Source organism: Vulpes vulpes, chromosome 9 (assembly GCF_048418805.1).
Source record: "Vulpes vulpes isolate BD-2025 chromosome 9, VulVul3, whole genome shotgun sequence".
In the NCBI taxonomy this organism is placed as follows: domain Eukaryota; kingdom Metazoa; phylum Chordata; class Mammalia; order Carnivora; family Canidae; genus Vulpes; species Vulpes vulpes.
In genome coordinates, this window is record NC_132788.1 from 73,550,055 (window position 1) to 73,575,902 (window position 25,848).

A 25,848-nucleotide genomic window follows, 5' to 3' on the forward strand; every position below is an offset into this window, starting at 1 on the left:
TTTGTGGGACTTACTTTTAAACTTTGTTGGGTGAGGCCAGATCAGCATCTGGTTAGGGTTTGTTATTTCCCATTCTTGTGGAAAGACCCTTGTGAGTAGTGCACCTGATGCCCTGTGAATTCGATTTTCTTCACTCAGAATCATCCACCGTTTCTGGTAGCGTGTGAGCTCTCAAAAATGTTTCTTCTAATCCTTTTGAATACTTCCTCCCACCCCAGCCTTCAGGCAGTTTTTCCAGATGCATGTAAGATCAGTTCTCTGCTCAATAATCAAGGGACTACAAGCAAATCTCTGGTGTGTCCTATGCATGTAGTTTTCTCCTTTGGTCCTCTGCTGAGTGAACCTTAGCCACTTTGCTCTCGTGATTGAACTTCCACCTCTGTGCTCTCAATTCAAGGAATCTGCCAGGCTCTGCCTCAGTTCCTTCTTCCTACATCAGTAGCCTAGAATCTTTCTCCACATAGTAAGCTGAGGTGATCATAGGCTTATCCTGATTCTTTGCCTCATGATAAAATACACGTTATTGCCCTGTAGGTGTTTACAAAGGTGTTTGGAAGGGAGGGTCAGTTGAGTACAGGAGAACATAAACATATCAGGTTAGTTCACCAATAAGGATTTTGGAGCCTCAGAGCATGATGGCAGCACACAAGTGGATTCCAAATGAGTGAGCTTCTAAGAACCTCAGAAAAATGGGGAAAGTGCTGTCATCATCATCACATCGTGGTCGTCATCTTCACCACCACTATTTTATAGAGCTCATACTCTGAGTTGGGGGTAGAAACTTGATTCCTGTGTGTTACTGAATCTAATCCTAGTGGGGATGTGCAGAGGCTGTCCTCAGACTGTGGCGTATTTGACTAGTGGTCCCAGCTGCCGTCCTCTGAATTCACCATGTGACTCCCCTTCCCCCACCAGCAACCAAGATCAACAGGGATAGGACCTCAGACCCGTTACTGTTAGACACCAGTGACTGTGATTCCAGGACTTGACTTTGCCGAGACTTCCTTAGATGTGTTCTGTAATCCAAGGCTTTCCTCATACACACTTCTTTCTTTGCCTTCCACTCTCATGCATCATTCAGACCTGCTTTGTGATCTGATAGTTCTCTGAGCCTCCTTCAGTTCCCCAGTTTCCCTCCCAGGCACCATCCCCCAGTAAAGCCTTTCACATGTGTAATGTTTTGTGTCTGCTTCTTTAACTAGCACGTTCCTCATATAACTCTAGGAGGCAGGAATACTATTTGTTATAGACTGACCTGTGTCCCACTAAAATTCGTATGTGACATCCTAACCCCCAATGTGGCTATATTTGGATATATGGCCTATTAGGAGGTAATTAAGATTAAATGAGATCATAAGGATTGGGCCCTCAGCTGATAGAGCTGGTGTCTGTTAAGAAGAGGAGGAGATACCAGACATCTCCTCCTCACTGTGTGCACAGAGGAAAGGCCACCTGAGGACCTACAAGGTGACCATCTGTAAGGCAGGAAGGGAATCTCACCAGAAACCACCCCTGCTGCCACCTTGATCTTGGACTTTGGCTTCCAAAGCTGTGAGAAAATAATTGTCCTTTTTTTTTTTTTTAAGCCCCCTGTGTGTGGTATTTTGTCATGCAGATGAATACCCCCATTGTTGTGCCCATTATACAGAGGTGTGAACTGAGGATAGGGAGGAGAGGTAACTACCCAAGGGCACTCAAGTCCTAATTGGCTGAACTCATATTAGGTCCAAGGGCAGGGTGACTACAAATATGGCTTGCCATTACCATGCTATTGTGGCACTCCCTGGACCATGAGGATGGGGAGACACTGGCTTCAGTGTAGGGGAGGCTCTGAATGAGGATGAGCTATGGAAGGAAGGCTTGGGAAGAGTTGAGAGGGAGTTTGGAGAATTCTCACCCTCCCTCCTGTGTGTCAAAGATGCGGGGCTCGGCCAGAGGTGCATGTGACCCCGGTAGAGCAAGCATGACTCCATGAGGGGGAGGTCGTGGAGGCTTCCATCGAGGTGTGGGCTTCAATCCTGGCAGCAGTAATTCCACAGGCAGTGGTGGCACCAGAGGAGACTATAGATAGGGCATTGCCAGGGGGGCTTTCACAAAGGCCAAGAGCAGGGACTTCCAGAATGTGTAGTTTTATTAGGAGAGCTCCTGCATCCCCATGAAGATGTCATAGTTTGTAAGTGAACTACAGATGAAAATAAGTGCCTTATTGCTCCAGCATATTTAGATAATAAAGGACAAATTGGTAATGTATATGAAATCTTTGGACAACTTGGAGATTTTTAGTTTTCAGTTAAGTTGGCAGAAAATATGAAAGCATTTTCCTCTTGAAAAGCTGCAGAAGTTTTATATACACCCATATAATCTGTTCCCACTACAGAGGTTTTGACCTCGACCTCCAGGTGAGAAGGACCTCCAAGCAGTGAATAGGAGGGAGATGAGGAGGTGGCAGACAGAGGGTTTTGCAGGGAAGTTGGGCTGGAGGCTTCAGAGGAGGCGTGGGGGTGATGGTTTCAGAGGAAGAGGACATAAGGTATAATAGTTGGCAGAGAAACTTCCAGTGTGATCTATTTCCATGGATCAGAAACTTGTTTCTAGAGCCAGTGTTGAAGAACTGGTCATTTTATGACAGTGGCACTAAAATGTCAACAGCATGCAAAAGTGAGTGTGACCGAATAGGCCGGGTTGCTCTAGAAGAGGATGAGCACGTGTTTTAATGTTTTGTACAATGCTTGGAACTCTGTGGGTGCTTCATAAATGAACACTTTTCATCTGGAAAAAAAGATATGGGGCCCGAGGAAACGTTCACCTACAAGAGAAACTATTCCTCTAGGTTGAGGTGGGAGGAGCATGTGGAGGAACAGGGAAGATAGCCAGGTGATCCGTCCTCCTCAACTCTTGGAATTATTATGGAGGAGTCAAAGTCTTTGAAAAGAAAAATAAATTCACAATTAAGAAAATTCCCAGAGACTAGAATCTGGTTCTTTCCAAGTGCACCATGAGCTGTCAACAGGGAGGGCTGGGGACAGCCCACCGGAAGGAAGTTAGCAGATGGGGCTGTGTGGAGGCCCCCATGGAGGGCAGTGAGGAGCTCCCAGAGGCCAGGGAGTGGGAGGTGACAGACAAAAGTGGTGGGAAAAGCCTACTCAGCGAACTTTGAAAAATAGAGAGAGAGGGAGAGAGAGAAGCCAGTACCGAGAAAATTTTAGCTGCTGGTGACTAGACATAATATCTGAGCAATTACTGACTTTTTCTTTTCATCACGATGTTTGGTGCCTTGTAGACACAGCTAAGATGTCACGAATGTAAATAATTTAGTACAGTGTTGTCATCTCTCGCTGAGTTGCCTTAAGCTTGACATTAGTAAAATGCATCTTACTTAAGTAGGGTTTTCAATACTTATTTGCTTTTGGGTTACAGAGATGGATTATTTTGCTTGTAAGATGACTTGATAGAAAAAAAATAGCTTATTTCATAAGAAAAAATTATGTATTGCATATTGTGTTATTTCCATATGCCTTGGAATCTTGCAGTCAGGCAGAAATGTGATACCTTAGAGTCAATTTTCCACTCCCGTAATAAAAGCGGCACCAGTTCATCCATCAAAAATTGAGGTGGTTTAGGAAGAAATTACTTTGCTTTTATGAAAGAAGTCCAAACGTTGTTTTATTTAAATATCTAACTTCCTGGAAAACTTCATGTGGGTGGTGTGTGTGTGTGTGTGTGTGTCTTGTTGTTCCTTTTGTTGGTAAACAGGAAGCCCTTTGAAATGATACACTATAAAGATATAAATTCAGATTTTCTCATAGTTTCTTTCTGGATGGGTTTTATATTGTTAATTTTCTTTTCCCCTCCATTATAGAGCCCTGTATTAATTACCCAGCTCTCTTTTTTTTTTCTGGAAGATATTCTGAAGTGGTACCCCACAGACATAATGTTATGACAATGGAATTTCAAGAGTTTTGGTTGACTGCTCGCAAAGAGGTTTTATTTGGACAGGAATGCAGGACATTGGCTTTTTTAACAGAGAGTATAGCTTTTCTTTCTTTCTTTCTTTCTTTTTTTTTTTAAAGAAGTTACTTGTGGGAAAATAGTTCAGAGTATCTTATTAATGATTTTCCCCTTGGATTTCTGTTTATTTCCCACCCCATCCCTCAGATCTTTGTAACTAAAAACAAGCTTTAGTTCCTCATCTTGGTTACAGTGGTTTAAATGTTTGTTGGTATGTGACTTTGTTTAGTAAAGTTTGTGTGATTCTTTTTCCTTTTCTCCCCCAATGATCTCAGTTTGCTAAACATTGCATAATTTTAAAAAAATGTAGTAGATTATTATTTGGCTTCCCTAAACTTCATAGCCATCACTATTTTTTTTTTTTTTTACTTTGGTCACTCAGATTATTTTATGAAATCAGTCCAATCCCAAAGTTGTTTGTTCCTGGCTTTGACTCTGGGTGGAGGTGTACTGTGATTTTCATGAACTTTGATGTTTTCTGTCTTATGTAGGCGGGGACCTGAGAGTTTTCAGCAATTTTCCTGCAACCAGGAAAAACTGTGTATTGAATAAAGCCCTTGCAATAGGCTGCTCAGTCCCTGATTCCCTTCGATGTGCACAGTTCTGCACATGGCTTTTGGCCGAGATTTCTTGTACTGTTCATGGTAGAGAGAAGAAAATACAGGAACATAGGTGGTTGGCTCTAGGAAAGACTTAGGTAAGATCATCTAGTCCACAGACACATACATGGCACAAATACCACTCACTACTCTTCCCTCCAATGCCTGTAGCAGACACCATAATTGATCATGTTTTTTGTTTTGGGGTTTTTTTCTGTTGAGCCATCCATGGACACACAGTCTTTACTGGCATGGTAGCCTAGGCTCCTGCTAAAATGCCATGGAGTTGGCATATGAGATGGAATCTCTGTCAGTATATTATAACATATCTCTATACACATCTGGAGACATGGGGAAGTTCAGGGTGAGGCCAAGGGATATTGGAGTTGAAGCAGAGGCTCAAGAGTAAAATGACATGAGCTTGACCTGAAGCTATTCTACTTGCTAGTGGTGTGATTTGGGGCAAAGTTCTTCATCCAGTTAGACTTGTCCTCACCAATACAGTGTGTGAAAACAGAAGCTACATCCTAGGACTGTGGGAAGATAAAATGGAATAACCAACATGAAGCATTTAACCCTGAGCTTGGCCGCAGCACTCAATCAATGGGAGCTGTCATCATCATCACCCTCGTTAGGGAAGTGACTTGTTTGAGATAATAGCGCTCGTTAGGACTAGACAGGGTTTCTCAATTTCAGTGCAACTGATGTTTTAACAGCCAGATACTTCTTTGCCATAGGAATTGTCCAGGCATTGTAGGATATTTAGCCACATCTCTGGCCTCTACTAACTAGATGTCAGTAACCTTGCTCCCCAAATTGTGACAAATGTCTCTAGACATGGATAAATGTTCCGGGGGGGGGGGGGGGTTACAATTTCCCCCAGATATGAACCACTGGAAAAGACTGAACTTCACTTATAATTTTTTTTTTTTTTGTAAGGCTAACATATTTGTGCTTGAATCTACTGTTAGGGAAGCTAAATCCACTGGTTTTGTCACTGGGTTCTGAGAACCTTTTTTTTTTTTTTTTTTAATATCAGCTTTGGGTGGCTTTAATATCTCTGCCTTCATATCAGGTTACGAGTTTGTCTATTTACTAATCTGTGGGTAGTTTTGAGTAACAGACTAACAGCTCTAAGTTTTAATTAGGCTTTTGTAATAGAATTTAAAATAATGTCAAGGAAAGTGTTCATAATATAATTTTCAGTGATACTAGCTATAATCCAAATTGTATAATAAAAATGAGGGTATAATTAATTTGAGTATTTATTATGTGTTAGACACTAGGCTATGAGCTTAATGTTTCGATATCATGTAATTGTTATGATGCACAGGCTAGTGTTATTATTCCCATTTTACAGAAGTTGGAACAGAGGCAGAGTAGCTTGTCCAAGAACTCACAGCTACTAAGTAGCAGAATAGCCCACCCATCCTAAGCAACTTGTTTATAATGTATACAAACACATATATGCTAAGAAAAGGTGTGGAAGGATGTGCCCAGGTGTCTACTTTGATTATTTAAAGATGGTAGGATGACTGATATTTGTTTCTTAGTATTTATACTGACTGTTTTCCATATTTTCAGCTTTGACCATCATTTTTAAAAAAGTATTAAAAATTATAATTATGCAGTCTTGTGGCTTTTCTAAAACAAGTGACTATGTTTACAACAGTCGCCTCCTATTCATTTGATCTTGCTTATGATTGATTGAAAAGCAACAGTAAATATATTTTTAATTTGTCATGTTAGATAGCAGAATCAAAACATACAGCTCCTAATGTGACACATGACTATTTAGAAGTGGGGGTTGTACACATTTGTAAGCTACTTTTCCCTTATAAGGTTGCTCTGTAAGTCATCATATGGAATTTTTAAATAAACATATTACATGTTATAGATCCGAAAGAATGTTGTCCTTCAAGATTTCTTACCTTGGAAGTTAAATGCTTGTTTCAGTGATGAAACCAGTGGAATATCTTATGATTTCACTTTTGATTATTGTCTTTAGAGCTTCTTTTTGAATCAGACAAGAAACCCAGGCTTCATTATTTCAGAAAAACACCAGGAATTGCCTACTTGGTTGCCCCTCTCCCAACTCCAAGGCATGCTCTGAATTTCTGTTTGTCCTTTTCAAAAATCAAACAGAGCCACATGGTTAAAATTTACCATAAGAGGCAATGTCTTAACCAGGGTCTTAATTTTCTTAAGGAAATTCCAAAAAGGGAGATCCAAATGTGATGTGATGAATGGAATCATTGTTGGAATAAGTGCAGAGATCTACAAGGTGAACACTTTTAAGTGTACTGCACACATTTGGAACCCTAAATTCAGGTCTGTGTGTGTTCATTTGCATTATTTTATAGTTATGCATTGTGTTTCAGTTCTGAATCTGATACTTGTCTGGCTTTATTCCCTATGGCAGACATTTCCAATTTTAAATAACTTTGAAAGATCTCTTGTCTCTCTGCTCATACAATTAAAAGGTCTTGATGATTCTGGGATCCAGGAGATACTTGAAGTCTAATAGAACATGTGTAAATAGTATGTCGAGCAAGGAGACAACAAGGTCACTAGACGCCCACCAGAGGTCTGCTAGAGGTGAGATATAGGGCTTGGTGCTGGGTGGCTTCTCAGGTGAGTGGAGATTCCAGTGGTGGCTCCCAAGGCCCTACCTGGCTCGCTCACTTCCTGGGACTGCCTCTCAGCCCTCTCAGTAGCTCCAGAATCTCCTGCTCAGCACAGCCACTTTCATCTTTGGGGGCCCTGTAAAGGGAGACTTCACTTTCATTTTAATCTCTCATTTCTGAGTTGGGTGTTACTACCATTATTTTATAGGAGAGGAAGGAGAGGCCAAAAGAGATGAAGTCTCCAGGTGATCCTGTCACTTACTCGATCATTCGTTTGTTCATTCAGTTACATATTTTAGGACCTAGTATAGGCCATTGAGGAATTCGTAGTGAATAAAACAGAGAGGTCTGTGGCTTCATGAAGCTTATTTCTAGCAAGAGAGCCATACAATAAATGAGTAACCAAATCAAGAAATAAGACAGAATTTTAGATAATTTTGGAGGAGGAAAGGGCTGTGTCTAGAAGAGGTCAGGGGACATTTTCTCCAAAGGTGTCATTTTAACTGAGACCTGAAGACTAAAAGGTAGTCATGCAAAGACCTTAAGGAAGAGCATGCCAGGTAGAGGGAACAGCAAGGAGGAAGACTCCAATTCCTAGTGCAGCATGCAAGGCAGAGAATAACCATATCATCAAGACATAAAATATACATAAAATAATATTTTCCAAAGACTGCAGTCTTGACGCAGGCAAATTTTAGAGAGAAGAGTTTATAAGGATGCTAGACAGTATGGAATTCTAAACCAGGGATCCCTGGGTGGCGCAGCGGTTTGGCGCTTGTCTTTGGCCCAGGGCGCGATCCTGGAGACCCGGGATCAAATCCCACGTCGGGCTCCCGGTGCATGGAGCCTGCTTCTCCCTCTGCCTGTGTCTCTGCCTCTCTCTCTCTCTCTCTGTGTGTGTGACTATCATAAATAAATAAAAATTAAAAAAAAAAAAAAAGGAATTCTAAACCATATTTTCACTCATTATAAACCAGAAAAGCCAGTTTTATTTGCCACATAACCAGAGCTGTTGTTATTATTATTATTTTTTACACATATTATACGGTACACAACCTGACCTGAAATTGTGGGAAAAGCTAGGGTTTTCCTCTTTAAGATTCTCCTTGCCCGAGAAAAATCTGACTCCAGTGGATAACTGGAGCAGAGCATTTTTGAGAGAATGTGTATATGTGTGTGTCTGTTTTCTCCGTTCACATTATTTCTTTTACCCAGAAGGAGACCAAACTGTTTATAGGGAAGAAAGAAACAAACAAACAACTGGGTAATACGCTTCCCTTCCAAACGTTCAGAAACATGTGACATTTCAGCCGGCACGGAGATCCATGAGGCAAACAGGCCAGCCGTGCTTGGTTCTTTTGGAGCACAGATGCTGCCTCTTCCTTGGGGATGACAATATAAATTATACAGACCATTATCATCTCTTCTCCAGAATTCTAACTCCTGAATTCTGACCCAGAAAATGCACAATTTGCTCCCCTGGAGCATAAAATTCACGCTGCCCCAGCACTTGCTGGAACAACCAGAGAAGATTTGATTGGCCTCTTCTACCTTCTGCTGTTCTGTGTCCTAAGACGAGCATCCAGAAGAGGCTATTTTCTGTTGCTGGGAGGAAAGACTGGTTTTGTTGTGCCAGTTGGAGTCTTGTAACTATGCCAGAATCTAATCTTCATTCCACCATGTCTCTCTGGGCCCCGAATGTTTTTCAGTGGAATGCCCCAGCTCATTTGCCACTAAGAGATGTGTTCTTCCTCTCTCCCTCCCTTCCCCAAAACACATATTTTGGCATCATTTGGTTTTCTGAATCTTTCTAGGACTTATATCCTTTTTCTAGCTAAACTGGGGCCTCGGATAGATTTTCAGAGTTGCCTGATCTTTCTTTCTGCTGTTGGTAAATTAACCTCCAAGCTTCTTTGTGCTGGGTTCTTGAAGACCATCTGACCTTTGTTATTCCTTTACCACTCTTTTTACTCACTGGCTCAAAATCTACAGAAGTTTTATTTGGTATTTTCTTATGGTTTAAGTGATAACTTTCACAAAATGCATCCTTTTTGTGGACTGGGTCAGTTTACATTGGTGGTTACCCCTTCTGGTTTCTTCTAAAAAGGTTTCAGTTGAAAAAATTTTCATCAAGAAATTCACTTGAAAGTAAGCTTCATGAGGGCAAGGGTTTTTTTTTGTTTTTTATTTTTGTTTTTTTAATCTTTTGCTTATCACTGTTCCCTAATATCTAAAATAGTGCTTGGGCCACAGTAACGTGCAAGAAATTTTGCTGAATGAATGATTGAATGAATTGGAACTCAGACTTGCCCGTGTGAGGGGCCCTGGCAGATGCCCACTTCTGCTTTTCATAAGATGATTCCTCCAAAATCGATCTGTATTCTTAGACTCGCGTTAGATAAAAAAACCATCAAAATGCCAAGATTAGCAGAAGTCTTGGAAACAAATACTTGGTTTTTTTCCAGACTCTTCTATCAATCTAGTAATCATCCCGACATTTCCATCATTGATTCTTCAAACAGCTGGGCTCCATGAGCTGTTCAGGAGCCAGGCAGAGCACAGAGAAGGTGGGGCTGGTGACTGGCACTGACCCCTCCGCGTAGTAAACTTCCTGGCTCCTTACACCTGAGATGCATATGCCCTTGGACTTCCCAGAAGAAGGGGAATTTTAATTAGAACATCCAGATGAAGTTTCTGCCTAATTTAAATCCCGTGCGTCATCTTATGAGCTGCAGTATCCTAAAGTTCTCATTCTCTTCGTCGCCACTTCCTTTATTGCGTTTTGTTTTTAGCCTGAGAGCCATGAGACTGACAACACATCTGACGTTGTTTATGGAGTCGCGGACTCTAATAAAGTCTGCTTAATCATGATGGAGCAAGCTTTGCTGCCAAGAGCTTTGTCAGAACTGGAAAGGGCTTGGTGGCAACTGACCCTGGCTATGGAGCCCACCTTGCTTTCTGCTACAAGCTTTCTGTTACAAGTGGCCTCATCTTAAGTCAAAAGAAAATGATTTGGCTACTCGGTGGAAATGAAGTGGTGGAAATGAAGCGGATTTCTGCTTCTCCTTATTTATCAGATAAATACTAGTGGCAGGGAGAGGAATGTTGGTGGCCCAGGAAGAGGCCTGCCTGCATGTCCTGGGGGCATTCAGAGTAATCCTTCCCACCCAAGGGCAATTTTGTCTCCCAGGGGACATGTGGCACCATCTGAGACATTTTTGGTGGTCACGACTGTGGGAGGGTGTCACTGGCATCTAGTAGGCAGAGGCCAGGAATGTTCCTAAACATCCTACAATGTATAAAATGCCCCCATCCCCTGCAATGAATGATTTGGCTCTAAAAGTCATTAGTGCTTAGGTAGAGAAACTGATCTGAATGAGTCTCATTCAGTTTCGTGACCTTGTCCCTGTCTAGGAAGGTAATTCTTCTGTTGCTATTTTTCAATTCTGACTTAAAAAAAAAGGTTCTCCCCCCCCCAAAATGATTTCCATCTTATTCTTGCATCAAGAATTAGGGGCATACCTGGTTTCAGAAGTGGGCAGGGCAGGCAGCCTAGGTGGAATGATTTGAAATGCACTGAGAAAATCCAGACTTAAAATCTCTCTCTCCTTCCAAGCTCTGAGGTCTAGGATTCCTTTAGTTGAACCCTGGAGAAGCCCCGGCTGGTGATTCAGGATTCCGGGTCTTGAGTCAAGCTCTGCCACTTCCCCAAGTACTAAGATGTGCTGAGCATTGACCCTGGGCCCAGCCCTGGACTAAGCACTGCACATCCCATCCCTTCTTCCCAGCAACTCTGTGAGATGTGTGCAGTTACCACTGCTGTTTTACTGACGAGCAAACAGAGGCTTGAAAATGTTCAGGAACTGGCCAAAGCAACATAGTGATAAGCATAGTGCTGTGATTTTTTTAAAAAACAGGATGCCCAAGGCTCTGCCAGGAGCCAAGATCTTACCCTGCCTAGCTCTGAGGCATCTCAGCTAACCTTTCTGTGACTGTCTTCACCTGTGCAAGAGGAGGAAGTTAAACCCTTCTAGGAACTTTTGATGATGCTATGTGGTGTCCTTATTTGTTCCTGTGTTTTTTATCTTGCCTTTTTTTTTTTTAAAGATTTTATTTATTTATTCATGAGAGACACACAGAGAGAGGCAGACACATAGGCAGAAGGAGAAGCAGGCTCCCAGCAGGGAGCCCGCTGTGGGACTCGATCCTAGGATCCCGGGATCACGCCCTGAGCCAAAGGCAGACGCTCAACCACTGAGCCATCCAGGTGCCCCTATATCTTGCCTTTCTTAAAGATTTCCCTTTAAAATGGAAACAGTCCCAGGATAGGTAACAATTGTAAATCCCCACAAATGATTCCAAACCTTAAAGTATATCATAACCAGCTGGTGAGCTTCTAAAAATGCTTATTTCCATGGCCGCTCACCAACACTCTGCTTTCGCGCCTTTGAAATGGGCGCCTGCAATCCTGATACTCACTGCCTTCTCCATCCAGGTGATTCTAATACATGGGGTCTGAAGACCACACTGCAGAATGCTGTTCTAGCCCCTTTTGGGGGAATTGGTTTAATCCATTGGATGCCAGCCACAGTGGAAGTTCAGAGTGCTTGGGGTAAATTGTGGCAGCCCGATCCCTTACTCTGGCAGAGCTGGCTGTGCCTCCTATCCTTTGGCTCAACTCAGGTCAACTGTTCCCAACATTGCACATTAGAATCACCTGGGAAGCTTTTAAAACTCATGCCGAGATCGTATCCCAGGTCAATTAAATCCTAATGTCTGGGAGTGGGAACTGGCTTCAGTTTTTTTTTTTTTTTAAGATTTCCAGATGATTCCTATGCACATTAGTTTGGAACTACTGTAATGGGTGTTGCAGAGTCCACACCTTTTCACTCGTAAGACAATTCCACTCTCAGTCCTACTTATCTCATAAGACACATCTGCAAGGCACCCTGTGCTCTATCGACTTTCCAGAATCCCTTGCTCACTCCTCTGCCTTTTATGTTACTTTTAAGGTAGTCATCCCATCACCTTGTTTGTGCTTGTTACGGGTCTTCCTCTTGAGGGAAGGGACCTTAACGTGTGTGGCTCTCAACTGATGTGAGTAGCAAGAGCAGGTGAGGGTGGACTCAGGAGACAGAAGGCAAAAGCCAACTGGACTCTGCTGTGGCTTTCTTCACGACAGACCAGATGGAAGGTAATACTAATAATGGTTATTATAAGGAGGTTGCCCTGGCGCCGGACTCCTTGAATAAAATACCCTAGTAAAACTTTGGAACTCCCTCTTCTGGGCAGGAACAAAGAATCTTGCTAAAAACAGTGCCTTCTAAATAATGACGTTATGGCTGATATTTTGAAATTGCGAGTCTGCTGACAAATGATTCAGAATGTAGGAACAATTGAGAAAGGAGACCAGCTTTCCCTACCAGGATGTTCAGGGTGACTCGTAAATGCTTGGGAAGAAATTTAAGAATAAGCCAGAGTCCTCTCCAAGTTTCCTTTTTTCTCTTTTGGTTGCTTTTACCTTTCTCACTTGAGAAACAAACCTGTCATCCTGAACTGACATGGCGACTCAGTTTCCCCAAAGGCAGGAGCTGCACAGAGGCTGCCTGTGACTCTGATGCCCCTGTACTCTGCTGTGATCAGCCTAGCTAGAGTTTTAAAACTGAGGACTATTTGGATAAAAATCTGGATTTCTTGCCTCTCTTGAAAAATCAGAAGCTCTTCCTGCCCTAAGTTTGCTTTCTTGGTGATAGCAGTCAACACCTGCCCCTTTGTATGGAGGCCTATGTGCTCGAACTTGCCATGGTCTCCTCCACTCCTTCCTAATTCCATACAAGCCACTTCAATTTAAGTTGCCTGCTTGAGTTCTCTGGGCTGTGGCATCAACATCACCTGATAAAACTTGTTAAAACACCAATTTCTGGGTCCCACCAATCTTCTGTAAGGAAGCGCTGTCAGTTCCCAGTGTATGTATGGATATGAGTGTCGATATATATACACGTACATGTGAGTGTGTATACATGTGTGTGCATGTATATACATATGTGTGTATGTATATTAAATACATCATCAGCATGGACTTCCATGTATTTCATTCTTTGAGTTATAATTCAGTACTACTGTTATTTTCTTACTTAAGATGTCTCAACTTAGGGCACTGGGAATTCTTTCAGGTGGTGGGCTTTAATGACTTTTCAATAAGTCTCTCCCCACCTCACCCAGCCTTTTTTTTTTTTTTCTTAAAGCACTTCCTTTAGTACTTTTGGTGCCACAGGATGCCCTAGGTTTATCTTATATTTTCTGTACCCCAACTAGTTCTCCAAGGATCCCTGATATCTTTTATTGGGGAAAGGTATTTAGAAACCAAGGTATGGGTGACAGGTGTGCTCACTGCTAGTGGGGTGTCACTGCTTCTAACCTCTCTCAATGGACAGACAGAAAAAATATATATAGGGATGCTAACTCACTGCATATACGCACAAGGGTTTATTTCTGTGTATATATATATATATATAAATTGTAAATATATATATATATACATTGTGAATATATACATATATATATCTCCACTGTCCAGATGGATACCTCCAACTCCAACCTATTACCTTAGGATTGATCCTAGCCTTGAGGATATTAGATTTTTAATCTTTGTATGGCTTTTTTTTATCTTAACAGTGGCTCAAGAACCTTCTGAGGGGAAAAGGAATATTTTATAGATATTACTGAAAAAAAAAAAACCAACAAAAAAAGTAACCCTAAGCTTGGCATAACAAATATGTTAGCATGTCCCCGTGCTCAATATTCTTCAGCCCTTTCTGAAATCTACAGTTTGGAACATACAACCTCACTGTTCCTGAAGGTAGATAGACGTGCCTCACTTCCCTTCTTATACAAACACAGTTTGTCTCCAGCCCTACGGAACAATACCTATTGTAACGCTGAGCTGGCACTTGTGGATTCTAAATATAAGCCAAGATACTTCTCAAAGATTAGAATCAGAACTTTGCTTTACATGTGAAATCTTATTTTGAATTCAGGTACACAATTACTCACTCAGAGACTTAATTATACTGCCTTAGGATAGTATTACAATAGTTTTAATTATTTTTTGGGGGGTTACAAAAGTAACCTTTTGTCTGGCTAGGAAGGTGAAGTGACTAGAGTCTTTTTGAGAACCTCAAATACAAATTTAACCATCAGCTGTGAGGTTTATCTGTGGTTCCTTCATGTTTATTCAAGAAGCAACCATACTTGGATGGGCTCCTCCTTCCTCTCATTATGCTTAATGTAAATCTAGTGCTGCTTGGATGTGTCTTTATAAACCGTGCAGAGAACTGGAAAGAGAATCTAACCAAGATGGTTCATGGGCCTCTGGAGGTGTGGCTCAGTGGTTTGGAAAACATTCTGGATTTTAAACAGCAACACCTATAATTACGGAGGCGTCATCCCTTCCATAAAAAAGAAAACAAAACAAAGAAAGCAAAGCCCTTCTACTAACAAGGTGTAGTCATAGCATGTGTTCAGCCTTCCCAAAACCTGTCTGGCATTTGTTTCTGGCCTGGTGGGGGAATATCTTCCATCTTTCTCTGAGCACTCATCAAACAACACAAAGGTAAACAATTGGAGGGCAATTAGCAGTCTCTTTGGGGTAACAGGAGAGAGAAGTCACCCTGCTATTAATTTCAAAGGAATTAATCATGGTTTATATATGTGATTCAGTGGCTTAACTTTGCAAGTGGTTGAAAAACAAGGAATCAACAAAGTTTACAAAAGACACAATTTGGAGAACCAGGTATGGTAAACAACTTAAAGAACCATCTGCTGGGTATTCTGAGGCGGTAAAGATTGAGATGGTGCCTGTTGCATAAGATGTGATGGTGCCTTGTATAAGATCTGCTATGTGCACTGCAAGTCTGTGTTTCTCAGACTTGCATGTGTGTGAGATTCAGCTGGGAAGTATTGTTAAAATGCAGATTTTGATCCCATAAGTGTAGGGAGGTGGCTGAGATTCTGCATTTTTAACATGGTGTCAGGTGGTACTCATGTTAGAGATCAGCACATCTCATTTTGTGTAGCAAGACTGTAGGTTATTCTGCTACCTATGGTAAGGTAGGATTGAGCCACTCATACTCCCTTTATGTGTCTTGAATTTAACAACGTGTTGCACTGCGATTGTCCAGGGGTTAGGAGACTAGGATAGCTTTCTGGAGTAGAGGTACTTGGGCCAAATACTTTATTGTACATTGTAGTTTCTGGAGATTACAATCCACTGGAACCCGCAGGGCAAAGAGCTATACTATGTAGTACAGTTAACAGCAACCTTTTTTTTGCAAAGACCAATTCAGAAAAATCTAAAAATATTTTCAGGCCATGTTTATTCATGTTTAGGGAACTGTGCCCTTGAAAGAAAAGCAGGGAATTCAATCTCTTTAAGTCCCCTCTCTGTGATTACAACCTCAGAAAATGCTATATTGTCTCTAGGTCTGATGCTGAGCCTCTGAACAAAATTTTTTGTTGTTGTTGGGGAAACCCCTTTTAAACAGAGGTCTTCATCAATCCATGACCACCTTTTCAAGACGTGCAATTAGTAAATGTGGTTGGTCTCAGAGTGCCTGGTAAGATTGTATCCTTTAAAACAAGACATCCTCTATTGATTTCTCACGTGGACATTTAGTGACATCTGAACAGAGCATATACTTCTCTTGCCTCTTACTGCGAAACACACCATTTCATTTGCCATACTTCTCTTCTAGGAAGGAGTGTGAGCATTCATTTTAAGAGTCTGACCACTTTTACTAACTTCTCCCTCCCCCCTCCTCCCCATCTCTCCTGCCAACCCTCCCCTCCTTTCTTCCCTGTGGTTACCCCCAACCTGGGTGTCTTCCACACCTAGGGGAGAGGAGAGGCAAGTAGGGGGTTAAACTTGGCCTCCACCCTCCATGGCCTCAGGTTCTCCACTGTCTGTGAAGGGATGTGTAGGTTGGCTGTTTCTGAGAAGCCAAGCAGGCCACATAATGTCTGAGGATGGGTGGCATGCCACTGTTGTGAAGCAGAAAGTGTACGATGAGAAATACACAAAAGTACTGAGTCAGGACACTGGACTCTAATCCTTGTCCAGCTGCTAACCAATTATTTGGCCTTGGAGAATGATTTAGCCTCTGCGGACCTCAGTTTCCTAATCTGTAATATGAAATACTTGGCTATGCCTGTTTCTCAAAGTGTAGGAGACTTGCCACTGGAATGGCAATAGATAACACTGAATCACATAGAACTATACTCCTTCTGTAATCAATTTCAATCCTTCCAGCTTTTCAAAAAAAAAAAAAAAAAAAAAAGGAAAAGACAACATTCTCCGCTGCTACTCATGTCATTAACACTTTCTGCATTTGCAACTGTCCCTTAAAAAATTATTTGTAATTTTTTTTTGCCACTCTCCTTTTCTATAACAAAGGAGCTAGTGACTTCGTTTTCACCACGATTGTTTTTAATTTGTGGAGGGTGATCCTAATCTCCCACTTAAAGTAGTAATAGAGAAAGAAAAAAGTCGGTTGACGTAAGATTAGATATTTAATACGTTTACCAAAATAGTTATAGTCCAATGAGTGTACTACATTAATTATTTTGCAACTATCATGTTATGGCAAAAAATGAGGAAGATGGTAACTAGTTTAAGAAACAACTGAATTGGGATCCCTGGGTGGCGCAGCGGTTTGGCGCCTGCCTTTGGCTCAGGGCGCGATCCTGGAGACTCAGGATCAAGTCCCACGTCGGGCTCCTGGTGCATGGAGCCTGCTTCTCCCTCTGCCTATGTCTCTGCCTCTCTCTCTCTCTCTGTGTGACTATCATAAATAAATAAAAAAAAAGAAACAACTGAATTAGGTGAATTTAAAGTTTCTGTTTAGCTCAAAACTTACAAAAGCATTCGTGTATCTTGTTAAGTGGTAAATGTCCACCCCATTTCTGTTCCCCCAAATGCGCATATATTTATTGATAAAGTATTTGCAGAGCAAAGTAGGTGTCTGATGTATAGCTAAATAGAATGTGACAGGGCACTAACGTGTTCTAAAACCTTTGAGGAAATTTTGGTTGCAGTTAAGTATAGTTTGCTAATTTTCCTTTAGGATGTTTTGGTTTTTTTTCCTGTTGTTTCAAATATAATGAAACGGGGACACACACCTTTGCCTTGGTGTAGTTAAAATGAAATTATGTCAGGAACATCTGTTGAAGGGGATTTCTATTTGTTTTACCACCAAAAGGTGGCGTCCTACCCCCATGCCCTTTATTTAAAAACCCTTCTTGCTTTAATTTAACAAAAAGAAACTTCCAGTTGATTACAGATAAAGAAATTAAAATGTGCTCCCTATGAATGTAACGTGACAGTGTTGAAAATGAACAATATGTTAAGCTGCAGTTAAGTCTCCCCCTAATGTAAGCCAAATGGACACGGAGTTCTTAAATAAGGTGGCACATTAGACAGTATTATATACAAAATTGAATACAATATATCATGGGATTTACAACCAGGATTTCCTTTTGTCTGCAAAACTTGTTGCCAATCTGACGTTGGCCCCCTCTTTCAAGGGAATGTAGAATTGAAGGCAGTTAAAATGCAGAATAAAATCAGTAGCAACCTAAAGATCTTTTTAGTGTGGCAATACTAATATTTTTTTAAAGCTCACCATCCAACGTGAAAAACAGGATCAGAGCATGAATTGTTCTTTACAGATTATGAATAAATTGGTCTCATTTAAATACATTGCTATTTCCCTAAGTTATAATTCTGCAACTCAACACATACTGTAAACATGTTCTATCTGGCATAAACATTTTAGAAACAAAAAAACAATTTTCTCCCCAATAGACTGGCAACTTTGTAGATTTCCACTTATTTCATGGGAATTCAGCATATGGAATTTCCAGTGATGTTAGAGGATTATCGCAACTATGAATTGACTTGACATAAGGCTTTTTATCAGTGGCTAGGTCATAGTAAACATTCAATAAATATTATATGTTATTACTGACAGGTGTAGACTGTGAGGTCCTCAAGGGCAGGGATTTTATTTTTGCAGTCTTCAGTGCCTACTATATGGTCTAGACATATGTCAAAATGTCTTAATGTTTTGAAACAAAGGTAACAGGAACCCTAGCCTCTGGAAAGGCAGGAAGTTCTACACAAACTAAAATGCATTTTCTTCATCTAGATTCTAGTCTAAAAGATCCAATGCATGGTCTTGTCTGGAGAGCATAGAATCTTACACATGAATTTTTGCTGGAATTACCTTAGCACAGTCTCCCTTTCTCTGGCTTTATAGCACTAGTGAATGGCTTTGTTTTTTGTTTTGTTTTCGTTTTTTTTTTTTTTTTTTTGCTTGCAAAACAGATACAATTTTAAAGTGGTAGTCTTATACTATTATTGCAATAGAGATTTAGAATTCTTCTGTAAATGGATGATTAACCATATTTGTAAAAAGACATTATCTGTAAGAATATATAATAACCTTTCCAGGATGTTTATTATCTACAACTGTGTTGGTCTCAAGGAATGGAACAGTACTTGTCCCCCTGCCCCCCCCCCCCCAGACCCTCAAGGTACTTTGTAGGAATCCACAGGAGTGGCTTTCAATATATTCTCATTAAGAGTTGGGCTGTTACACCATCCAGCCAGTAGCTGGAAATACTGGCTTAGGAGTTTGGCAGCATCTTGGGGTGATGGGTCTGAAAAAAATATTTCTGTGAACAACAACACACCATAGAACCCCATTATCTCTTTCCAAGTCACATTTTGGAAATAAGAAGTTTTCCTTTTCAATTTGTGTTGATAAAGAGGAAAGAAACACCAGTGTCTTTTGTTTGATACGTGTATATGTATATTTCAAAACATTTCATTCAGGCTTCTGATTGACTCCTTCAAATTTCTAAATTCCACCGAACTTCAAAACAGCAAAAAGAAAAAAAAAAAAAAAAAACACCAACCCATACTTTTTCAAAGAATTGGACAGAGCTTTTTGCATGTGACTGATCTCTGGAAGAGCAGGGAATTTGTGTTCAACAACTGATTGACATGCTAGCCCCTGGGTGTTTTCCTAAGAGAAACCGTGGCAAGAGCACAGCTCCTGATGCAGCAGCCACTTTCCCCCAAAGTGGATCAAACTACACATTCCAGCAGTGAGTCTGACAAGGAAGGGGGGCGAAGCTCGTCCCGCATTACACTCTCCTGATTCAGGAATACAGGGGGGAAACCCCCTCGCCGGCGGGTTTCTGTTTCCCTGCAAACAGGGGTTTGTCCTTCTATTGAACTTTCACCTCCCGAACTCGCCTTCTTTCATTGGACAAAGTGCAGAAAGAAAGAGGAGAGACCGAGGGAGGACGGGAGAGAGGGAGAAAGGGGGCTGAAAACACCACCCCCACCTCCCCCTCCTTCAACTGTCACTGATGGCAAAACACTTTCACTTTTAACTGGAGGAAACTCACATCCTTGCCTACCCTCTCTCTTTTCCTTCTGTATTTTTAGCTCAGAAACCAAGCAAATAGCCATCGCATTCCTATCTTCGTCCTTAGTTGTTAACACTCTCCCTCTCGTCCCCCCCCCGTGTCTGAATGGGCCCCCCACTTCCCCATCTTCTGAGGAATCCTCCCCTCCCCCATGCGCCTTATTTTTCCAGGTCTTTCTTGCCAGATCCCTCTTTTGCCAGGGACTGCTCTGGCGTTCCCTTCCTCTCTCTGGTCTGCGGGGCTCGGCCTCCCCTCTTCCCCATCCAGCCTGAACGCCCCTCGCTCCCATCTCCCGGGAGCCCCCCTCCCTCCAAGCTGTGCCCCCAACTCCCCACCCCCCCCAGCTTTGGCAATTGCGATTTTTTTTTTTTTTTTTTTTTTTTGCTGCGAGCCTTGTTGTTTACCCAGCAGGTGGATGTGACGTCAGGGACGCACAACAGCAAAAAATAACAACATCTCCCTCCGCGACGTGTTGGCCTCTCTCGCGCGCCTTATTTATTTATTTGTTCCGGGAGGCCGGGGGGGGGGGGCGGGGGGAGCCGGGGCCCGGGGGGCCCGGGGAGGGGGCGCGGCGGCTCGCGCCCTGGGGGCGCCGGGGGGCCCTGGGGGCGCGCGGGGCGGAGAGGGGGCCCCGGCGGGAGGCCGGGAGGCGGGCTGGGGAGCGCCCCCAGGCCGGCGCTCCCCGCGCCTCTGCCGCCGCCGCCGCCGCCACTGGCGCTGGCCGGGCTCCGGGAAGCTAGTCCGGAGCGGAGGAATCTATTGTTATTTATTGTGTGGCGGTTGCATGCTGTACTCGCGGCGGCCCGGCCCTCGTCCGGGAGTGCGTGTGTGCGCGCGTGTGTGCGCGAGTGAGTGTGTGCGCGGGGGTGCGCGCGCGGGCGGGAGTGGGCGCGCGCGGGGAAAGGCCCGAAAACACCTTAGTTTGCACCGAGAGACCATTTGCAGCGGGTGAGTTTGTATTTTTCCATTTCTGCTCCACTTTTTCCCAAGCTGCCTCCTGCCTTGTTTCCGCCACTTTAAACAACAACAACAACCAGCACCAAAAAAAAAAAAAAAAAAAAAGGAAAACGAAAAAAAAGGAAAAAAAAAAAAACAACTACTTTCCACCTCCAGGCTCCACGTGCATCTCCCCCCCGCCCTCCCCTCTCAGCCTCTCTCCCCCGGGCCCGGGCCCAGGCTCTGGGGTGTGTGTGTGTGTGTGTGTCGTGGGTGGGGGGGGGTTGGGGCCGGCGCGAGGGTGGGGGGGGGCCTTCGGCGGCGGCGCCCGCACGCTTGGGTCCATTTCCATAAGTCAAATGAGGGTGGTGGGGGGGGCGGCGACGGCGTTGGGGAGGCGAAATCGCCTTCCCCCTCGGCCTCTTCACGCCTGGCTCTGCGCGCTGGGCGATCGCCGCGGGGAGAGGCATCAATAACCCAGGCCGCCTGGCGCAACTTTCGATGTCGGGCGTCTGGGTGCCAGGCGGGGAGCAGGGCCGGCGCGGGGCCGGGGGTCGCGTCTGTGGCGGGAGGGGGCGCGCGCCGGGAGCCTCGGGAGCCTGAAGTTTGCACTTGGAGCAAACTTTTTCCCTCCGCTCTCCGCGAGTGTGTGCCCCTCCGTGCCCCTGGATCGTAAGGACGGGATGCCCGCACCCCGGGCCCCGCGCCTCGGGACATCCCCGGTGCCACGCGCGCCTGGCCCCGAACCTGGCGGCGGGGACGCTCCCCCGCCGCCCCCCCCCCCCGCCCCCGGAGCACAGAAAACTCGGACACACACTCGCGCACCCCCGGCTAGACACGCACCCTCACGCGCGCTCGAGCCCGAGCACCCAGCCTGGGCGCGGACCGGCCAGCTCCGCGGGTGGGAGCGGGAACGGGGTGCGCTGCGGGGAGTCGCCGCGTCGGGTCTCCTCCCCTCCATCACACATACTTTCGGGGTTTGCTCTCCTTTGAAGCTTGGGGTACCGGGGCGGGGGGTTTCCCAAGCCTGGATCTGTCCAGAGGCGCGCGGGAGCCGCCGCGTCCCTGCAGCCCCGTCCCGGCGGCCGGCGGTCTCCATCCCTCGCCAGCTCGCCGCCTGCCTCCGCAGCTCCCCGCGCTGCATCCCCATCCCGCGGGGGACTCCGCTGTGCCGGCTCGGGGCTGCGTGCGCTCCGGGCGGGGACGGCGGCGCCGGGAGCCCAGAGTGTGCCAGTTGCCGCGGGGTCGCGGTCATCCGCTGCCTCCGCCTCCCCTCGCCCCCGCCTCCCGCCCCCCCCCCCCTCGTCCCCAGATACCGCCGCTCGGAAACTTTGATTCCTTCTCCTTTTTGGCCCTCGGCGAGGCCCCCTCCCCACCTGTTGTGAGCTCCGCCTCGGTCCCCGGAGACTGGCGGTGACACACGCGGGCGCCGGGGAGCTCCGCGCCCAGAAACAAAGTCGCATGCCCCCTCCCCAGTGTTTGCTTCGAAATCGCAGCCTGCAGCACACCTCCCCCCCCCCCTTCCCGCGCAGCTCCCGCCCCTGTGAGAATAAGGACTAAATAAACAGTTGTAACTCCAAACCTTGTGCCTGCGGTCGTATGCCTTTCCCACCCCCTCCCCCCTTCCTCCCCCCTCCTTTTTTGTTGTTGCAACTTTGTAAGATCCTGGGGAAGGTGCAGAGACTCTGGCTCGGGCCGAGTTCCCGGTCTCGGGATCCTTGCAGGGATTCCCTGAGCCACATCCTCCTCGCCGTCCGCCCGCACTGGCGGGTCCTCCCAGCCCGCCGCCCTGTCTGCCCGGGCCCCCCCAGCCTAATCACTTATCCCACTCCCCCTCCCTCAGTTCCCCCCAACCTGCGCCGGGAAGCCTTGCTGAGGGTCGCCCTGGTTTCTTGTCGACCGCAGAACCCGAAAGTTTGCAAGAGGAAGAGAGCGCGCAGCGAGCCAGCGGGCCAGGGGCAGCGGCAGCGGCAGCGGCGCCGGGGACCATGGTGCTGCCGGCGCCTCCTGCGCGGGCGTGAAGGCGGCGCCCCCACTCCCTCCCCGGACTCTGCGGGTAAGTCGAGGCGGCCGCGGGCACCGGGGCGAGGACGCGGGCGGGGGCTGCGGAGACCCCAGAGCCCCCGGGGCTCTCTCCCCAAAGGGCCAGCTTGGGCGGCGCGAGCGTAGGGATGAGGCGCCCGGAGCCAGGAATGTGCCCATCCTCAAGCTGGTAGGTGCCTCGGAATACTGGACTTTCTCTCTCTCTCTCCTCTTTTTTTTTTTTTTTTTTCTTCCTCCTTCCCCTTCTCTTTCCTAAATCCGAGAATCTGGAGATCAAAGTTTAGCGTGGAATGTAAAGTGCTCCGATAAAATATGGTGACATCTCCCGTCCCCCCTTCTCACCCCACTCCCCTCTTATAACTATTAATTATTTCCAAGTCATTGTGTCCAAATACCCTTGCCTGGCTGATTACAAAGTGTATTGATTTAGTCTGGGCTCATCCTACGCATTCGTTTTAATTCATTTTCCTTTTGCTCGACCAGAAAACCCGAAATGAAACTTATTTCTTCCTCTTCCCATCACCCCGCCCCCCCCCAACGCCTCCCCCACCCCCCCCCAAGCTCTCATCTCTGACGCCTGGGCAGAATAATGAAATTAATATAAACATTTCATTTGGTTGCATTTAAGCTTCTTATAAGGAGCTGGTGTTGCTCTCCTGTCCGGTCACAGGTATTTTGCAAGTTCGGATTTCCTTTTTTGTTGCTGCTTTGTAAACAGGAATGCTGGAAGAGCATTCTGTATTCCTTTTAAAAGGAGTCTATACCTTGAAACCATCTACACTTTACCTATGGTTGTCCATAGGCTTTAGGATTTAGGGCTTGCACAATAGATGAGTTGAGAAAAAAAAAAAAAAAACTTGAAGGATATTTAAGGGATTTTTCTACTGCTGAAAATATATTGAAGAATCTCTGCAAATTTTTACCTTCCATCTCCTTTCCTTCGTTTTTCCATAGTGATAATCAGTTTGAGGGGAGATGTCTTAACTAGAATTTGAAGAGAAATGGTAAGACTTCAGGTGTTTTCTACTCAGGGTTAGCCTGCATAATTGAGACAGAGGAGTTGCAATTATTTTCAGTTCCAGAGAGAAATGTATCAAATCTTTTTTAGAATTCCACTGGAGTTTTGATTCTCAAAGTGGAAATACCCATCTCTTTGAGTCCAGGAAAAGAAAATTGGGCTTACAGTTTCAGAGATTTGGAATGTTTTTTTTTTTTTTTCTCTCTCTCTCCCTGACTTTTCTACTTGAAACATCTCATAATTAAAGAGCATTAAAAATATAAAAAGAAACTCAACTAGTTACCATTCAAAAGATGTCAGCTAAAGTCTCACTGCAAAGGGTTGGTAGTGGGGGGGAAGGTTTAGCATCTTACCACTGGCAGCATTTTTCCCTCCTTAGACTTTGGATTAGTCATTGTATGAGAGAGAAAAAGAAATCAGTTTTTTTTTTTTTTTTTTGGAAAAGTAAAGTAAACAGCCTCCAACTGCTGAACCTTGACAACCCAAATTAAGGAAGCAGGAGAGATCAAACAGAACTACTGCTGGGTTGTTGTCAGGAGCTCTACATGGAGAACTCTGGACTATTCGATCAAGCAGCAAAGCTATATATTCACTAATGCAGAAATGGACCATTGCAAATGCTGATCTTTGTTGTGCAAGCTAAGGCTCACTTGGAAGGAAATACTCCGCTCCACTCTAGGCAGCATTTGAGTTCCTTATGGATGTCGAGTTGCTCAATAAGTTATTTTTCTAATACAGTCTTGCTTATGAAGAGCATGCACGCAAAAAGGTATGGAATGAATATTAAGTCTTCCAGAGGCTGCCTTGCTACCCAGAACTGTGGAGTGGAATTCTTTTTACCAACATCAGACTCCTACACTAGAGTTAGGTAACGTTTTCTCACATCAAGTTTAGAAGATCTGCCTTGTCAGGAAAGCCAAGGTTTTGTATGTGAGGGTTTAAATCTGATGTGAAGCTCAAAAAAAAAAAAAAAAAAAAATCCCTGGTGATGAAGTTTTGTGTCAGCCCACTCTTGGAATTTAAAAAGGCGAGAGGGAGCATTCTCCAGATTAGACATAACCTCTTTTTTTAGATTGACATTCAACATGACCACGTTGCTACTTTTATTCAAGTTCTCTGTAACTTGTCCTTGCTTGTTGTCTAGGAAAATTTAACTGCTTTACATTTTTAAAGGGAGTAGTAACAGCAATTACTTTAGCATTTTGTTTTCACAGGTTTATCAAAGTATAATGAAAGCAACATCAACTATTCAAATTAACTGTCTCAAATTAAGGAGGTTATATTGCTGGAGATGTGTCTGTAAGATTTTGTGTTTATATTTAAATAGTGGAGTAAAAACTGCAACACTATTTTTTTTTTTGTTATAACTATCCCCAAATTAAGTGTCATTTTTAATTAAGTAGAACAAAGTAGGAAATAGGGCAAGTAAACACGTAAAGAAGAATAAAAATGATTGCCATTTAAGGATTGCATTTTTAATTAACGTGTCCATCACACAGTAAGCACTTTATGTTTTTTTATGTCAGAGTTTCATAACCATAGTGCCCAACATGTTTCAAAGTGTGTAGCTTTTATTGGATCTATCTTTTATTGTATAATTAAACAATGCGAGTTAAACATACACATGGAGGCTGTTAGGCAATTCTGTGCAATATGTAATGTTTTTTAAAAAGCTATAAATATTTTCTAGTTAAATCATTTGTACCAACAATAACAAAAGTTGACTGGGTTAATATTGAGCCGAGGTATGGTTTTCTGTTACTAAGTTTTTCCTTGCTTCTCTTAAGACTCTACCCCTGGCCTTGTGTATTTGCATTCTTAGGCTCTATAGGAGAATATGTCTGTTTTCAGCAGTTGTTTAAATTAACAGGAGAATTGTGGATATTTCCTAAACAAATATATTTATACCACAGCACGTCCAATGCCGACATTAAGAAAGTGGAGGGAGAATATAGCAGATGTGACAACTTCTTTTGAACTCAGCTTCCTCTTGCAGCCAATCTTATTGTGCTGTTTATTTAGTTTTCATGTTTTACTTAAGACTCAAACTCGATTTTGAAACGTTATCTTGTAAGAGGCCGCATCACAAAAAAGTATGTGTATTCAGACAATGTTAGTTGTT

The 25,848-nt window shown here is 44.0% G+C and overlaps 1 protein-coding gene and 2 long non-coding RNA genes across 12 annotated transcripts in view; 1 reads left to right on the top strand and 2 right to left on the bottom strand.

The window, feature by feature from the left end:
• LOC140593914 (uncharacterized) overlaps nucleotides 1-22,580 on the bottom strand; it is a 46,369-nt gene extending 23,789 nt beyond the window's left edge. The window contains exon 1 of the long non-coding RNA XR_011994340.1: nucleotides 22,520-22,580. This is a non-coding gene — a long non-coding RNA (uncharacterized lncRNA). The remainder of the gene's footprint in view (nucleotides 1-22,519) is intronic.
• On the bottom strand, nucleotides 16,789-21,960 carry LOC140593915 (uncharacterized). Its single transcript, XR_011994341.1, has 2 exons — nucleotides 21,636-21,960; nucleotides 16,789-17,073 (listed from the first exon to the last, which is right to left on the bottom strand). It is a non-coding gene; the product is annotated as an uncharacterized lncRNA (long non-coding RNA).
• Nucleotides 20,494-25,848, top strand: part of FOXP1 (forkhead box P1) — a 581,289-nt gene continuing 575,934 nt past the window's right edge. For 4 of the 10 annotated variants that reach the window (XM_025984867.2, XM_025984848.2, XM_025984839.2 and 1 more), the window contains exons 1-2: nucleotides 20,501-20,677; nucleotides 22,571-22,721. The gene's annotated coding sequence lies outside the window, so the exon portion shown is untranslated. Of the gene's footprint in view, nucleotides 20,678-22,221; nucleotides 22,878-25,848 lie in introns of those variants that run through there. The other 6 variants (XM_072720440.1, XM_072720452.1, XM_025984809.2 and 3 more) reach the window with 5 other exon arrangements.